Source organism: Herpailurus yagouaroundi, unplaced genomic scaffold (assembly GCF_014898765.1).
Source record: "Herpailurus yagouaroundi ecotype Mexico unplaced genomic scaffold, PumYag 28, whole genome shotgun sequence".
Taxonomy (NCBI): Eukaryota; Metazoa; Chordata; class Mammalia; order Carnivora; family Felidae; genus Herpailurus; species Herpailurus yagouaroundi.
The window spans coordinates 107,607,906-107,625,472 of NW_024412376.1; the positions used below are offsets into that span (position 1 = coordinate 107,607,906).

At 43.5% G+C, this 17,567-nt stretch overlaps 1 pseudogene; it reads left to right on the forward strand.

Moving 5' to 3' along the window:
* The window catches only part of LOC121039331 (NADH dehydrogenase [ubiquinone] flavoprotein 2, mitochondrial-like), a 42,101-nt pseudogene that overhangs the window by 23,576 nt on the left and 958 nt on the right, over window positions 1–17,567 (forward strand).

Genomic DNA, 17,567 nt, shown 5'->3' on the forward strand with positions numbered 1-17,567 from the left:
TCCGGGAGAGTAGAATAGAGATTTTGTACTTTTCGATTAAATGTCCTAATAATTATGCCAGTAACATATTATTCCATAAACTAGTCTGTATGGCAGGGTTTTATATATTATGTATGCTGTGTAAACCCCTAACAATTAAAAAAATAAACAGTTTTTGACTTTTAAATTAGTCTGTTTCTCCTTACTATGTTCAGTGAGCTGGCACCAAAATTACATATTTAAACAGAGTGATTTCATGGCTTGAAGTAATCCTCACACTTCATATCTACTCTGTCGACAGCACTTTCTATCATCTTGAATTTACTCTCTTTGCCTTGAGTCTATAAATAAGGAAAAAAAACCCATTGCTTTAATTTTCATTTTTTTCTGCTTTAGTCTGAAGGAGTGCTTTAATATTATAAATGTGGCTTATAAATCTAAGTCTTTGAAGCAAGGTTTATCGCCTTAGATTCCATCAAAATGGTATGGAAAAAATGATTTAGGTGTATAAAATGCAAGTTCCTATCTATTATTTTAAAATTACAATTTACTACTGAAACAGTGATTCTTCATTTTCTTTTCTTTCTTTTTTTGATGTTTATTTATTTTTGAGACAGAGAAAGACAGAGCATGAACAGGGGAGGGTCAGAGAGAGGGAGACACAGAATCTGAAGCAGGCTCCAGGCTCCGAGCTATCATCACAGAGCCCAACACGGGGCTCGAACTCACGGACTGTGAGATCATGACCTGAGCCGAAGTCAGATGCTCAACCGACTGAACCACCCAGGCGTCCCAGTGACTCTTCATTTTCTAGAGGGACTCCAGTGTTATCTGAAAATGTCCAAAAGGTGTTAAGCACAACAGAAAGGATATAACTAGGTTGGGGTTGTTGTTGTTGTTGTTGTTGTTTAGCAGAGAGATGGGTAGTGAAATAAAATACCAACAAAGCTTTGTAATTCCAACAGGGTTGGCAGAGAATCTCCTGAATTTTGAAAGTGATCTTTCCTTTACAGTATTGGTTTCCTCACTACCAATGTTAGAGTAGGAAACTGGGCTTTGGACACTACTACTGACTTGCTGAATATTATATACCAGTTCAATCTGATTTTTTTTTTTTTTTGGCCTCTGGTTTCCTGTTTGTTATATATGTTGCTGCTATCTGCCTTACAGAGATGATGTCAGAATTAATTACCTAAGTAACACTGTACTGTTGAGGCTAAGCTTATCAACTTGGTCATTATTTTTTTTTCATATAATCTGTGCATACTCCTATATTCTTTCATAAGGATTTCTTTTCCCTTTATATCTTACCTGCTCTCGGTAATTGCAGTGTTACCCTCCCAGCTTTATTATTCATACTTTTCAGGAGGGGAACATTACATGTAAATATATGAGACCCTTTTCTGTTATAGGTCTTTGAATATGAAATGTAAGACACGATCTCCCGCTTTTTGATACTTTCTCACACCAGCAAGAAACTACCTAACCTTCTAGCCCTAATAAAATTGAACTGTTTTTTTATCCACTTATTGAACAAATGCTTATTGACCACTTCCTATATGTCACACATATGTCAGTGCATGACATATAGTAAGTGGGACGTATATATAATCACACATACATCCGAGATGGCAGCTGGAATACCCTTTCCTCAGACTTTTAAAAAAATTGTCCAAACACTTATCGTACATCAGAGGAAAGGCCCATTACTCTTAAGATTTCATTGCTGTTTTTTTTAGATTCCATAGGCTCATATTCTCATGTTGTCTTCACTACAGTTTCTGGATGACTTCAACGACTTAATTTTCCTTGTGTCTCTCAGCTTCCATGGCTGCTCTGTTTTCTATGCCTTCAACAGATCCAGATGTGGAGTTCAGCTCCCTTTCCTTGACTTCTTGAAAAACACAGGCATTCATGCGTTGGTATACTTTATTAAAGATTTGGGGTCACATAGTGACAAAGAACCACATACAAAGTAATTAAATGTCAATGTTAACCTACCCTCTTTTAGAATCTCTTACACCACCTTCATTACTGGTGGCTGGCTGATTTGGCTCCACTGGTCCCTACGTGTTTGGGTCCTTTGCTCTCTCAATAGTCTCCTCGCGTTTCTCCATTGATCTCCTTCCAATCCCCCCAAGTCATACCCAGTTTAAATACAAACGATTTTGTTCTCTTAGTTTCACTGGACCACTCCAGGTCATACTCTCGCGGTCACGGCCACGGTGGACTGAGAATCTATTTTGTTAAATAGAAGACTCTGTAGGGAATTGTTGCCACTCCCTCAGGACAGAGGTGTCTGCAATTGATTTTGGTTTTAAAAAGCAGTGTGGTTTTCGGTTCCTTTGCATGTGTGGACAATATACTGTAATGTGATGGGATTTGCTATAGAGGTCCGGACAGAGCATGGTAAAATTGTTCAGGAGAGATAACTGGGAAATGCAGAAAAGCTTCACAGATATGGGATCAGAACTGGTTTTAAAGCCTGAGAATGAATTTACCAATCTGAAAATTGGTGGAGAGGACAAGAGAATCATTTATCCTAGGTTACTCTAGAAATATTTGTATAATTAGGGGAATCTATTACCTATAATTAGTAAGTGTGAGAAGTTATTTTTTCACCCCTCACATTTGAAAATATGTTGTTACCCTTTCTCAGCTCACCCCGCTATCATGTGACTTTTTCAAACCTTACTCTCATTGACTCTGATATTTCTTATTTCAACCTCTGCTCTTTTTTCTTCTTCTACTAGTCTTTGGACTCATTTCTGTCTTGGCCCGCCTTCCTACCCTGTGCTCTGCTATTTCAGCTATGTTCTCTTCAACAGGCTTGACTCTGTCACCATCTTCACCAGTTACATGACACAACTTGTCCGTTCTTAATTCTGAGTAATCCCACGTTTTTCATTTTACTCCTGGTCCTTTCTTGCTGTCTCCAGAGAAAATTATAAAAAGAGGGCTGAAACCAAACAATTTCCTGTTCCTATGTTAACAGTAACTGGGTATAATTTCCTGTCCCTATGGTCAATAATTCTGAGAATAAGCACAGAATGCCCTAGCTCCTTGTTCTGGGAAATATTTGCTCCTGAAAAAGAAGACTGACAGGTTGACCATAAAGAGTTGCTTCAAGATGCTTGCCTCGCTGAGCACATCATTCCCAAGCTATTATGTCATAGCTCTGTATAATCCCAACCTGCCTAAAAATCACCCAGCCAGGTTCTAAATCTTATAGATACTCCCCACTGCCTCTTCTCCACTGTCCAGCAACGCTTTCATTCATCTATTCTTCTCTTTTAAGCTTTCTCCCCCTAGATGTCAATAGCAGTCCTATATCCCTCAATCTCAGCAAGTGACCTAATTCCATCTTCTCTGTCCTTACGAAGATAGGAAATGAACCATGAGAACAGTTTCAGTGTGGTTTTCTTTCTTAGAACTCTCTTCTCCATTGGTTTCTATGGCTCCTGTGGGCTTCACACTGCTACTCTTTATTGTCTTACTTACTCATCTTTTGCCATTTGCCCTTTAAATAAAAGTGTCCCACAAGGTTATTTTTTCTTTTAATCCTCTCTTTGAGGCCAATTTCATTCAGTTTCATAGCTTCGACAATGATCTCTCGGCAGATAGTTTCACTAATCTGCTTTTCTATTCTAACCTTTTATATGAGCTTTAGACACAAAACTGTGACAAGAAGGAACCTCCGTCTCAACACAACTCACAATCCTCCTCTCTCCTACCTCTGCTGTTTCTCTTGTATTTCCCATCTCAGTTAATGACCATCCTAATGACCGTTCTCTGACAAGGAAAACAAACCAAGAACAAAATAATGGAATATCTAGTTGTGAGAGGAGTTTTGGTTAAGTGGAGCCCAATTTACTTTTCTTGGCAAACGTAAAATGAATCCATGTTTTTTTTTTTTTTTTTTTTTTTTTTCTCTACCATTCAGGTGTGCAAAGAAGATAGAGTTTCTTTATTTTCTATTTTGGATCACAGGGAGTGAGAGCTAACACTTAGATGTATGTGCCTAAACCTTATCAGGAGCCTTAAAAGCCAATGTGTTTCTGTTCACAGAGTCACAGAGGTCTACCTGTCTTCTTCCTACAGAGTCCCTTCCTCAGTCTCCTCACTGATGAAGTATAGAAAAGAGCCACAAGAGATTAATATGGTGATAACCCCACCCAGGAAGACCAACTGCCCAGTCTCCTGTTGGAAGGATTAAATAAAGAGTTAATCTTATGCCGTTTTCAGCCTTCTACTACAAATGACAATTTTGGTGGATGGATAAAGTAGACATGGAGGGAAACCATGTTGGAAAGCTACCATGAATGGTCTCTTGGCAGTGGGGAAGAGCTGTCCCTCAATTCAACAATGGCTCTGAGGCTGTATGGTGCAGCTGGGCTGCTGAGTTTTATTTTAGTCCCCCTGCTACATGAGAACCTAAGACTCTGGTGTGCTGGCTTAGACCCTTTCTCTATCTCTGCAAGGGCTTTGTGCTAACATTTTTTACTCTGCCCTGTTGGTATCATGTTACTCTTACCATGAGGCCATGCTATAGTTTGGTCTTCTCCAGAATTCAGAACAGAACATGGTACAAGATCCTTGAGAGCTCACCTTTCCTATAAATTATACACTTTAACTACCAGGTTTTCTGCCTGAGGTGTTATAGGGCCACCACAGAGCATCCAAGGCTGACTTCTGCTTCCTTTCTGTCCATTCTTCTCACAGACCCCTGGACTGGGCTGTTTTGGCTTTCTCTTTCTTCCCTTACCATCTTGATGCCTATTTCTGTTCATTTTCTTCACTTTTTCTTCTTCTTGTTCTTCTTCTTCTTGTTCTTCTTCTTCTTCTTCTCCTTATTTCTTCTCCTTCTCTTTATTTCTTCTTCTTTTCTTTTCTCTTCTTCTTCTTCTTTCCTCCCTCCCCTTCTCCTCCTCCTCCTTCTTCTTTAAATTTTAGTTAACATACAGTGCAATATCAATTTCAGGAATAGAATTCAGTGATTCACCACTTACATACAGCACCCAGGGCTCTTCACAGTAAGTGCTCTCTTTATACCCATCACCCATCCAGCCCATCTCCCACCTACCTCCTGTCATCAATCCTCAGTTGATGCTCTATTGTTAAGAGTCTTTGGTGACTTGTTTCCCTTTCTTCTCTTCTCCCCTTTCCATATGTTCATCTTTTTGTTTCTTAAACTCCACATATGAATGAAATCTTATGGTATTTGTCTTTCTCTGATTGATTTATCTCACTTAGCATAATACATTCTAGCTCCATCCACGTCAATGTAAATGGCAAGATTTCATTCTTTTTGATGGCTGAGTAATATTCTGTTGGATATATATATATATATATATATATATATATATATATCCCATATTCTTTATCCATTCATCATTCAATTGACATTTTGGCTTTTCTCCATACTTTGCTGATAATGCTGCTATAAACATTGGGGTGCATGTACCCCTTTGAATCTGTATTTTTGTATCCTTTGGGTAAATACCTAATAGTGCAAGTGCTGGTTCTATTTTCAGGTTTTTAAAAATGTTTATTTATTTTGAGAGAGAATGAGAGCATGAACAGGGGAGGGGGAGGGAGAGAGAGAGAGAGAGAGAGAGAGAGAGAGAGAGAGAGAATCCCATGTAGGCTCCACACTCAGCGCAGAGCCTGATTCGGGGCTCAATTTCACAACCGTGAGATCATGAACTGAGCCAAAATCAAGAGCTGGACACTAGACCTGTTGAGCCACCCTGGCACCCCTCCACTCATTTTCAAAGAGGAACACACTCGTCCCACCCCTCCTGAAAGATATAATGATAGAATGGTTACTAGAAAACATCATCTATGGAGGAGACAAAATCCACACCAGTTTAAAACATTCAGAGTACTATCCGTCCTAACACAAAGTTATAGATGTTATTTTTAAAAAATTCCATGACACTTGTTTAAATTTTTTTTTCAACGTTTTTATTTATTTTTGAGACAGAGAGAGACAGAGCATGAACGGGCGAGGGGCAGAGAGAGAGGGAGACACAGAATCGGAACCAGGCTCCAGGCTCCGAGCCATCAGCCCAGAGCCCGACGCGGGGCTCGAACTCCCGGACCGCGAGATCGTGACCTGGCTGAAGTCGGACGCCCAACCGACTGCGCCACCCAGGCGCCCCTCCATGACACTTGTTTAAAATGATAAGGCGCACCTTATTCAGGACCATGGCAATAGGTGTGGAGACCACCATAATGGGTTTTTACAGTGGAAGAGAGGGATCTTGCTGCACCTCACCACAGCATGGGCCGATGGCAATTTGCAGCCAAGGGACCGTGCGGTGGGCGTCAGTGAACGGAAAACCACTAAGAGGAAACATCAATGGTAAAAGGGGAGTTCTGGCGAAACAGACGGTTGGGACTCTTGCTAAAGGCAGGCCAGGGGGATCATACATCACCTGAGGGTGGTAGAGGATGAGGAATCTGATCCGAAAATCTGATCCCGAGTGGGGAGTTCTGGCAGAATCGAATTAGCAGGGTTCTTGCTGAAACTAGATTTTACAAGGAAGTGCATATAGGGGCCTAGGAAGATTATGGAGCCTGATCATAGTTTAATCAAGCAAAGAGCCTTTGTCAACATATACGAGTTTTCTGGGCCGGGGACTGGCACGCTTGCAAGAGGAGGCCAGGGGTACTATGGTCGCAGAGGGACCAAGACCCACTCCCTTCAGCCTGAATTCGAAGTTACGGGTATTCGGGAGGGTAGAAGGGATGTTTCTGACTAAGACTTAGTGGCAGAGGAGAGCTGTCAGGCCAGACGTGGGCAGGCGGGAAGAAAGAAGCTGGTGCTTCGCCAAGGTATGTGATTGAAGAGGGATGTGGTCTGGGACCGAGAGGTAACAGCCACTGGACATGTTCTGGTCCCGGCTTCCCGGAGCATGTAGCTGTTCAGGGAGGTAAATGATGCCTGGGGGTCTGGGGACCATTTTGTTACGGTAGGAGAAAGGACGACACCATTCTTCTTTACACGTGGAAGCTTTTGTGTGGCCCGGGTCAGTGCCTGTGGCAGTGCCTGAGACAGGAGGCAGGGGATTTCTTGACTGTCTGACTACCAGCTCCAACACTGGTTCTCCAGTTTGGAGACTCAGTAGTTCATTTCAACATAACTGTGTCTTAGAGGTGTTTGTAGCATTCTCCAACTTTAAAGGGGCATTTCTGATTTTTGGTTCTGGTAGCAACGTGAGAGTAAGCAGGATTGGTCCCTTGGACATGAGTACACCTTTTCGAATTCCTGAGGATTACTATTAGAAAGAATGACCCAAGGAAGGAAAAGAAAGGGGTGCTGCTAATGGTGTTTGGTGCGTTTAATTGCAACCTAAGTGGTGTGACCGTGCTTTACCAAGCTGTAAAATGGGTCAGTTGCACCATTACCCACGAAGGCCTTCTGCTTTCCCTGATTCATGTCATTCAAATTTACCTCCTATTTTCTGGTCTTGCCGTCCCACTTTCGACCCTGACTGTTGTTGTCCACTTCTGTCATTGCTGTAGCCGCTGAACTGGTCTCTACCTCTAAAGTTTGGCTTTTGTGGTCCAATATCTACAGTGTCAAAGGGGTTACCTTCCTGAAGCACAGGAAGGAGCCTGTGTTCATCTTCACTTCCCACTATAACAAAGTCTAAATTTCTTGGTGCTATTCAAGACCTTCCATTTATTTCAGACCACGGCTTCTTTCCCAGCCTGGGCACACGCTGCATCTTTTCTTGACCTGTGTCTTTCCATCTACCATTTCCTTCCAATACAGTTGACTGGTCTCTTTGCCTCTCCCCGCATACACCCCCACAGGAAGACCTCTGTCTTGCTCATGCCTCATCAAATGTAATTCCTTTGTCTAGCTTTCCCCTATACCCCTAACACGTGAGCCGTGTGCTTTTATGGGTATTATGCACCTCTCAGATAACATTTCTATAATTCCACCGGGTATTTATTTACATCAATGACTGCCTCCCTTACAAGGCTGTTACTTTGTTCGTGGGAAGGTACTGAGTCATCTTTAGGTATCCAGAGTGGTCTACGTTGTATGTGCTACACAAAAAGTGCTCACAAATTTTTAAATGAATCGAATGGATAGACAGAGTGCATGAGTGGCATTGGGGTAGAGATTTGGAAGGGGCAGGTAGGCAGGAGCGAGCAAAGGCGTCAGGGCTCCGGGTAGCCTCTGGAGTGGAGTGAGGGTGTTCATGCATTTCATCTGGCGGAAGGCAGAAGTTGTCAAAACGAAGTTTCTTATATCCCAGCTCCCCATTTTCCTCCATTGGCCTCTTCCTCCCAGTTTCCAGAGAACCACCTGCACAACCTTGACCTATAGCTCATCAGTTTCTAACAGACCCTCCATCTGGGGTTGGAGGGCAGGGAGGAGAGAAAGAGTTCTCAGCCTGAGAGTGGGAACAGACTTCGGGCAACGGGGCATAAAACAGCTTGCTTTGCCATCACTGTTTACGTCACCCAGAAATAGAGTTTCCTCAGGAGTCTATATAGCTGTGAAATAAAATGTAATCATTTGATGTTTCCAACATCTGATTAAACTGATTTGTTCTGGTCAGGTAGCTTCCTGGCCATCTGTCACTGTCACTCCATTCTGTGGCATCAAAAACGTCTCTGCGGCCCAGGCAATCGCTGCTGTCCTGTCCTGTCTTGTCCTGTTCCCTGAGCCTGGGGACGCTAGTCTGGGACTGACACTCAGGTCCCCTGAGAGTGATGCAGCCAACATCAGCGACAGAACTGAGGGAAGTGCCAGGCTCGCCAGACCTTTCTGTCCGGCAGCTTGGCTGATCACAGCTTTGTCACCTCTTCTGATGATGGGCATCTGATAATGCGGTTCTTGGGATTTCAGAAATGTGGTTGTTGTCCAAATAGGAATGGAAGGGCCGCTGTTCCTTAGTCAGGCCGTCAGATTTCATTATGAAAATATGGTCTCTGCAGTTTCTGATGTGGTAATGGGAATGGAGTGCTAACGGGCGCAGCGTTTTCTGGTGTATTACCGTATTTCTCTTATTGTAAAACTCACCAGCAACCTAATAATATAGTTGAGATTAAAAACAAAGTTATGCTGTTTCCACAATGCTAAACATATGTGTTGATTGCAAGGTGTGTCCTGATTTCCGAAATGTTTAACTGACAGGAGAAACTTTCATTTAATAATCAAGGCCTTGTAAAGACTTTCAAGACAAGTAAAGGTTAGGTTAGCCAACAGGACTCATAGCATCTAAGGAGAAAACAGCTTAATTCACCTTCTGTGCAAATCATTGAACCTACTTTAAAGCTTTTTGGAGTAGCTCTTTCCCACCCACTGAAATGAAATTTAAACCAAGGCTCGTGAATTTTATGGCTACCCTTTTGTCCCCAAATGTAGTCTCAGTTCAGGACTTCATATGTCCACACCAAGCCAGGAGACTGAAGAAGAGCCATGATCTCTTGCTTGAAGTCCATTTGGCACAAGGGAGGGAGACTGTTTCATTGGATTGCTATGTGACTCCTTCCCTTACCACCAAGGACCTAGTGAGACCCTTCCAGATTCTTTCTGCTGAGGTCCCCTTGACCTTCAGATAGTCTTCTTAGACAAGATCCAAGAAGACTTCTAAGAAACCAGCTTTCTTGTGCATGATCCATATTTATTCTCCAGGAAATATTCATGATTTTTTCACCTTAACAGACTCTGGGAACGCAGGTCAACCCCAGGGAAGCCACTATTCCTCCACTTCTCTATCAGAGCATGAACTAGTTGCAGTCTCTTGCTCCTTACATTCTTAGCTGTGATTCCGATTGCTGTCCACACACCTCGCTCCTTAAGTGGTTCCTAATTTGAGGTCTGGAGAAGGAAGATTATACTCATGTCCCATGAGATGGGACCTCACAGCACAGTGACACTATCCCATTTGGCACAGTCTTCCAAACTGATCAGCGAAGGGTGACACAACCATGTTTCAGAATTACTTTTTTAGTCTTAAAGGTAGTACACTGTGGAAGAGGCAGATAGTATTTTTTGTTTTGGGGACCTCAGCTGAAATTAATGCTAAAAATTCCATTTTAACATGTAATCTTAGATTTCTCAGATCTCATCAGGCTGTATGTTCAAATTGGTATCATTTTTCTGGTTAAAGGGCTCACCAGTATTCATCACCACTATTACGGATACCATGATACTATGGTTTATAACAAGAAATATATATTTGGTCCTCAGCCTCACTCCTAAGTGATGGCAGCCATGAAGGTATCTTTGTTATCTTAATGAGGCGACTTTGGGGAGGCACTTAAGGATGGGGGCTGTTTGCCAGGAGAACCAACAGGGAGATAAGAAGTTTGGAACTTTCAGCCCCCCCACCCACCCGTGAGCTCCAAAGAGGAGAGAGGGGTGACAGGTTGAATCACTCACCAGTGGTCAGTGAGTTATTTCAGTCATATCTATGTAATGAAGCTTCCATAAAGACCCAAAAGAACAGCATTCAGACGGCTTCCAGATTGGTGAATTCGAAGAGATTTGAGGAGAATGTCTCACTTGGAGAGGCACAGGAACCCTGGGTCCCCTTCCCCATACCTTGCTCTATGCACCTCTTCTATCTGCCTGTTCCTGAGTTATATCCTTTTATAACCAACCAGCGATCTAGTCAAAATGAAATGTTTCCTGGGTTCTGCGGGCCAACCGAACAAATCAATCAAACCCTAGGAGGGAGACGTTTGAATCTATAGGGGTGTGTCAGAGGCACACTTGTGATTAGTATCTGAGGTGGGGGACAGTCTTGTGGGACTGAAACCTTTCACCTGAGGAGTCTGATGCTATCTCCAGGTAGATGGCGTCAGAATTGAGTCGAATTGCTACACGTCCAACTGGTGTTGGAGAATTGCTTGGAGTCGTGAGGAAAACTGCTGGAACTGAGTGTCAGAATATTGGATACAAAAGATACAAACCCAGCTCACACTGGCTTGCCAAAATATAGACTATATTAATTCAATGGATGGTGCAGTCCACATGGAGGAGTAACAGGATTTAGGTATTGAAATGAAGTAGATAGGACTTGTTCTCTATTTCCTTTTCCCCCCTTCATCTCTTGTGTTAAAGTATACTTTTCTTAAAAAAGTAATTTTTGTTTTTCTTAAAAAAAAATCTTTTATTTATCTTTGAGAGAGACAGAGACAACCTGAGCAGGGTAGGGGCGGAGAGAAGGAGAGAGGGAATCTCAAGCAGGTTCCATGCTGTCAGCACAGAGCCCGATATGGGGCTCGAACTCACGAAACTGTGAGATTACAACCTGAGCCGAGGCCAAGAGTCAGATGCCTAACCGACTGAGCCACCCAGGCACCCCCAAAAAGTAGTCTTTAAAAAGAACTCTTAGGTGAATATAAAATAACCACGTGTCAAAGATTTTATTTAACTTGTTAATTAATGAGGGAACTATAAAGATATTAAAACCGGTCCAAACATCTTTGAGAAGCTAGGCATTTATGCGCAACTCAATAAAGGCATAGTAAAATAAGATTTCTAGAGGAACCCAAAAAGTCATTAATATTCAGCAGGGCAATAAACTGAAATGTTTAAGATGATCTGTTCCACTGGACAAACATCATTTGCATCTCTACAAGTTAACATGGCACTCACTACTTCTGGATCTTTAATCAGTAGAAATGAGTGAATCAAACTAAGTTCATTTCCTCAGGTAGTCCTTGGGAGACCTTCATCTCTGAAAGGACATGTTAGTTACCTAACATTTTGCCTCGTCTCCAAGTTTTGCAGAATTCTTCACAGCACTTGGCTTTGCCAGGCAAGCGTTTACCATGCATCAGTCTCTGGCGGTTCTAGGTTTCCGTTTTCCTGATCGTTTGCAATCCCAGAATGTCTCTTTTCCAAAAATTCTGTAAAAGTCCTGTCCTTTCATTTCATGGCCTGACTTTGGTTATGTGCCAGTCTGTAATATAAATCACAACAGCCAAAAGGAAGGAATAGATCAATTAGCCTTTCCTGGGACTCACGCCCACCCCGTGGAGCTGGGAAATGGATCAATTGTACTCAAACTACTAAGACCAAGGGTGAAGCAGGGGTGGTTTCCTGAAGAAAAAGTAGATTCTATTACAGGAAGAAGGGCACATGCACATTGTGCAGTTGAAAGCAATATTTTTCCTCTGGGTTTGTGTTCACTCAGGCCCTCTAGCCTCTGCAAGGTCTTTCAGAGTCAATGGGAATCCTCAGAGCTGTCTCCTGATAGCTCCAGATCTACTCTGTTTCATGCCAGGAGCTTCCAAGTACTGGGGACCATTTACTGGGCATCGCCCGGATGTCCTGCCTGGTGCAACTGTTGCTCTGTGGGCATCCCGCCCTCTCTGTGCATGGCTGTGCTTCCTCCAAGAACCCATGCGGCCACATTGGAGGCCTCTCGGGGCCTGGGTTCTGGGCTCTGGCGATGATAATAAGTTGAAAACGCCCACTTTCCTTTTGTGACACAGTTTGTTAGAAGGTCACAAAACACTATGCTTTGGGGCGCCTGGGTGGCTTCGTTGGTTAAGCGTCCATCTTTGACTCAGGTCATGATCTCATTGGTTTGTGAGTTTGAGCCCCGTGTCGGCCCCGCACTGACAGCTCAGAGCCTGGAGCCTGCTTCGGATTCTGTGTCCCCCTCTCTCTCTGCCCCTCCCCCCTCTCTCTCTGCCCTCCCCCCTCTCTCTCTGTCTCTTTCTCTCAAAAATAGATAAACAAACACTTAAGAAAAACAAAAACAAAAAACACTATGCTTTGACTCCGTATTTTTTTTTTTAACGTTTATTAATTTTTTTGGGGACAGAGAGAGACAGAGCATGAACGGGGGAGGGGCAGAGAGAGAGGGAGACACAGAATCGGAAACAGGCTCCAGGCTCTGAGCCATCCGCCCAGAGCCTGATGCGGGGCTCGAACTCACGGACCGCGAGATCATGACCTGGCTGAAGTCGGCCGCTTAACGGACTGCGCCACCCAGGCGCCCCTTTGACTCCGTATTTTTTAGTGGTTTTATTTTTTAATGTTTATTTTTGAGAGAGAGAGAGAGCATGAGCAGGGAAGGGGCAGAGAGAGGGAGACACAGAATCCGAAGCAGGCTCCAGCCTCTGAGCTGTTAGCACAGAGCCCGATGTGGGGCTCGAACCCACAAACTGTGAGATCATGACCTGAGCTGTAGTCGGACGCTCAACCGACTGAGCCTCCCAGGCGCTCCAAGTGTTTGTTTGTTTATTTGTTTATTTGTTTGTTTGTTTTAGTGAACCCAGCCTTTCCGTTTTTATTCATTGATTATTAATTAATTGCTTAATTAGTCTTCACTGGACTTAGACATGGAGTTGGGAGACAGATAAGAATGGTAAACGCTGTCACGCATTCAAAAAACCACTTTTCTGTCAACTGAGGCTTCTGGAGTCTGGCTTCTTCTTCCTTCAGGATGAGCTCTTCCAAGAATGATCTGAGTCTTCCGGCTGCCACAATAGTCTGCCCAACACGCCCCGTCGTGTCCACGTGCTCTTTGGCCTCAAGCTGGGAGCCCAGCTTCCAGTAACACAGTCACCAAGCGTCACAACAGAAAAGAAGCTTGCGTGTTCAGATGTCTATCATCTGACAGAGGTAGTAGCAACCAAGATCGAGAGAGGTGCAATAATTTGGCCAAGAGCATCCAGCTTGTTAGTGACGGATGTAAGACAGATCCCGGGCTTCCTGACATCTTGACAAGTAATCCTTCTACTTCAGATTTCTACCTGTTCTTACCAGACAGTGATCCTGAAATTACACAGAGAGAATATTCTGTGGAGAAAATTACTTCCTGGTTTAGAAACAAGTAACATTATACTCCATTATTAAAAAAAAAAAAAAAAAAGTCAGCAGAATTTAATTCGGAGCTATCCTTTATATGTGGGATGTCTGCTAATCCTAGATGGTAATTTGCCAATTGGAAAATATTCCATCAAAGAAGAAAATATGTGTTCTCTTTCCCTCATCTCTTTTGTCTCTCAATTCTAATTATATTATGGGCTTTTCCAGTACTTCTCTTCAAATCTGAGGTAAAGTTTGGCAGATTTGGAACAATTACTTGCTTCATTATTAGTCCACATGAGTGGAAACCCTTGGTAAATTATGGGGGAGTTTTAAATAAAAGGGACAGGGGAGGCTGGGTGGCTCAGTCGGTTGAGTATCCGACTTGGCTCAGGTCATGATCTTGTGGTTCCTGGGTTTGAGCCCCGCATCGGGCTCTGTGCTGACAACTCGGAGCCTGGAGCCTGCTTTGGATTCTGTATCTTCCTCCCTCCTTCTCTCTCTCTCTCTCTCTCTCTCTCTCTGTCTCTCTGCCCCTCCCCAGCTCACACTCTGTTTCTCTCTCTTTCTCAAAAATAAATAAACATTAAAAATATTTTAAATAAAAGGGTCAGCTTCTGGCTTTTCAAAAAGTAGCCAAAGAAAATGGGATTTTTGAAGAGAAGACCCCAAAGTTTCAGAGGTGAGAGTAACAGCACCTTTGGGACATGTCTATGTGGATGACACTGAAGGCATCCCCACAGAGTCCTGAGCACCCCAATATCATGTGGGAATGCGGAGTAGTTTCTGAGTCCCTGGGAGCCCGCAGAAAGATTCCAGCCATGGGGTTAGAGAGAATGAATATTCTGAGAAGTGGAGGGCGCCATGGGCTGAGGGCCTCAGCAGCAGATGCTATGAGGACAGTGCAGGAGACCCAAGACCGGCAGGATGGGCCGTGCCTCAGTGGAGGCTGGCAAGGACTGAAAACGGCATTTCTTGGCCCAATGTCGGTCAGTCTCCTCTGAGCCCTCTTTCCAACTTCACCTCTGCCTTGGTCCTGCCCAGCCCAGGGTTCACAAAGAGTCCTGCTGGGTCACCCCCCCCCCCCCGCCCCCGCTGCCATGACATCTGATCAAGCTTCCTTATTCCCCTCCTTTGATGTATGCATTCTTGGCCTCCTTTTAGCAAGTATCCCGGTGGGTCAATTTAGTAAAAATTCCCCCATCCTTGATGTGTCCTTTTAGTGATTTTCGACCTGACTACCCCTCACTCGGCTCCTTGGCTATAAATCCCCTCTTGTCCCTACTGTATTTGGAGCGGAGACCCATCTCTCTCCCTTATTGCAAGCTCTGATTTCAATAGTCCAATAAAATCTCCATTTTAACAAGTGTCAGAATAAGTTTTTCTTTAGGGGGTTAGATGAGAGCACCTAGACTCAACGCACCCTGCCTGCCCACAAACTTGTTCTGGGATGCTGCATAAGCTTTCCCCAAATCCAGATGCCACCTGGGGGTAAGGGAGGCAGGAACCCCTCAGCTGAAGAGAAATAAACCAAAGGAACCTGAACAGTAAACCACAAGAATCAGGTTTCTTGAAATGATACCATTTGGGGCGCCTGGGTGGCGCAGTCGGTTAAGCGTCCGACTTCAGCCAGGTCACGATCTCGCGGTCCGTGAGTTTGAGCCCCGCGTCAGGCTCTGGGCTGATGGCTCGGAGCCTGGAGCCTGTTTCCGATTCTGTGTCTCCCTCTCTCTCTGCCCCTCGCCCGTTCATGCTCTGTCTCTCTCTGTCCCAAAAATAAATAAACGTTGAAAAAAAAAAAAAAAGAAATGATACCATTAAGTATTTCTGTTTGTGATGGAAATTGGGGCTGGTAAGCCACATTCGGGTATAGGAAAGTAAAGAAAGTTGTATGATTTTGTGTATCTCAGCTGCTTTCCTTCACTTGAGAACCAGAGGCTTCTGAAAAATATTATCTCTAGGATAATTTCTTTGACCCCGGAAAAATAAAATGTACCTTTTGCAGAGAATGAGCACTGTTGACAGAGCTATTTGTCTTATCCCGTTAACCCTCCCCTTCAAGAGTCAAGGGGGCAGCTCAAAGCTATTTATTTCTGGAGGTCCTTCATGGCATGCATTTCTGGTTTAATAAAAATGAGACAGGGGCACTTGGGGGGCTCAGTCAGTTAAGCATCTGACTCTTGGTTTTGGCTCAGGTCATGATCTCACGGTTTGTGAGTTTGAGCCCCACGTCAGGTTCTGTGCTGACATTGCAGAGCTTGCTTGGTATTCCTTCTCCCTCTTTCTCTGTCCCTCCCCACCACCCTCTCTCTCTTTCTCAAAATAAATAAACTTAAAAAAAAAATGAGACAGGGGCGCCTGAGTGGCTCAGTGGGTTAAGCATCTGACTTTGGCTCAGGTCATGATCTCCCAGTTTGTGAGTTTGAGCCCTACGTCGGGCTCTGTGTTGACAGCTTGGAGCCTGGAGCCTGCTTCAGATTCTGTGTGTCCCTCTTTCTCTCTGCCCCTCCCTGGCTCATGCTCTGTCTCTCTCTGTCTCTCAATAATAAATAAACATTAAAAAAAAAATGAGACAAGGGCACTTGGGTGGCTCAGTTGGTTAAGCGTCGGACTTCGGCTCAGGTCATGATCTCAAGGTTGGTGAGTTTGAGTCCCGCGTCAGGCTCTGTGCTGACAGCTCAGAGCCTGGAGATTGCTTTAGATTCTGGGTCTCACTGTCTCTCTCTCTCTGCCTCTCCCAGGCTCGTGCCCTGTCTCTCTCCGTCTCTCAAAAATGAAGAAACATTAAAAAAAAATTTTTTTAAATGAGACATTTATAGCCCCAGGTATGCTTCCTCACCACATAATTTTCATGTACTTAATCAGTACCTTATTTTTCATTCTTCAAAATACTCAGTCTAAATGAATACCTATGCTTATGAGCTCTCCAACTACTAGTTAGAGACGTCTGTCACACTCAGCCCAGCTCTGCAGAATCTAATAAGCCTAGTGAGCTTCAGACAGTAAATGTTAGGGAGACAGATTGCCAAATCCAGAGAAGCTTCTCCTCCCAGCAGTGAACACTTTTCAGATCATTTTGCTTTCAAGTTTTTTTTTTTTCTTATTTCTAATATAAGAGGAGAGGGGGAAAAGAGTAATGTACTTTCTTCTCTCAGATTTAGTTATAAGTCAATAGCTGTCCCCAATGCAAAGAGAATATTCGTCCTGTTATAGCTCAGGTCTGGTAGATTTCTGAAAGGCCAGCGAGCATAAGAAACTCTCTTTGGAAGTGTAACTTTTTTTTTTCTTTTTTCTTAAAGGACTATGGTAGTATTACAAAAGATTAAGGAGTGAAATGGGGTATCGCAAACATACATGTATTGCTATCTTCTGTAAATTGTGGAATGCTAGCGCTCTGATAGTTCTCTCTAGTTTCTGAGACATTCTGTATGCAGTTTGTCAGTGTGTATTTATAGTCACAAGAGTTTTTCTTTGGAAAGAGGCCCCTTGCCTCTGGATCCCTCTGGAATCTGAAGGGAAAAATGACAGTTTAAATTGGATGTATTTAAAAATAATCTGCTGAATCCACACATTCAGGGCAATGTGTCATCAGTCATTCTCACCCTCACTCTATTCTCACATACGGTCATATAACTGAGGGAAACTCCAAGGCCAGGGTTATGCCTTCAACTCGAAATGAAAACTCAAGGACTCACACCTTGCTCTGGTGTGAGATTGAACTAAATACCTACAAAATCCCTTCCAAATCTGAGACTCAGATAGTATAAGATCCTAAATTTTATTGGGAATT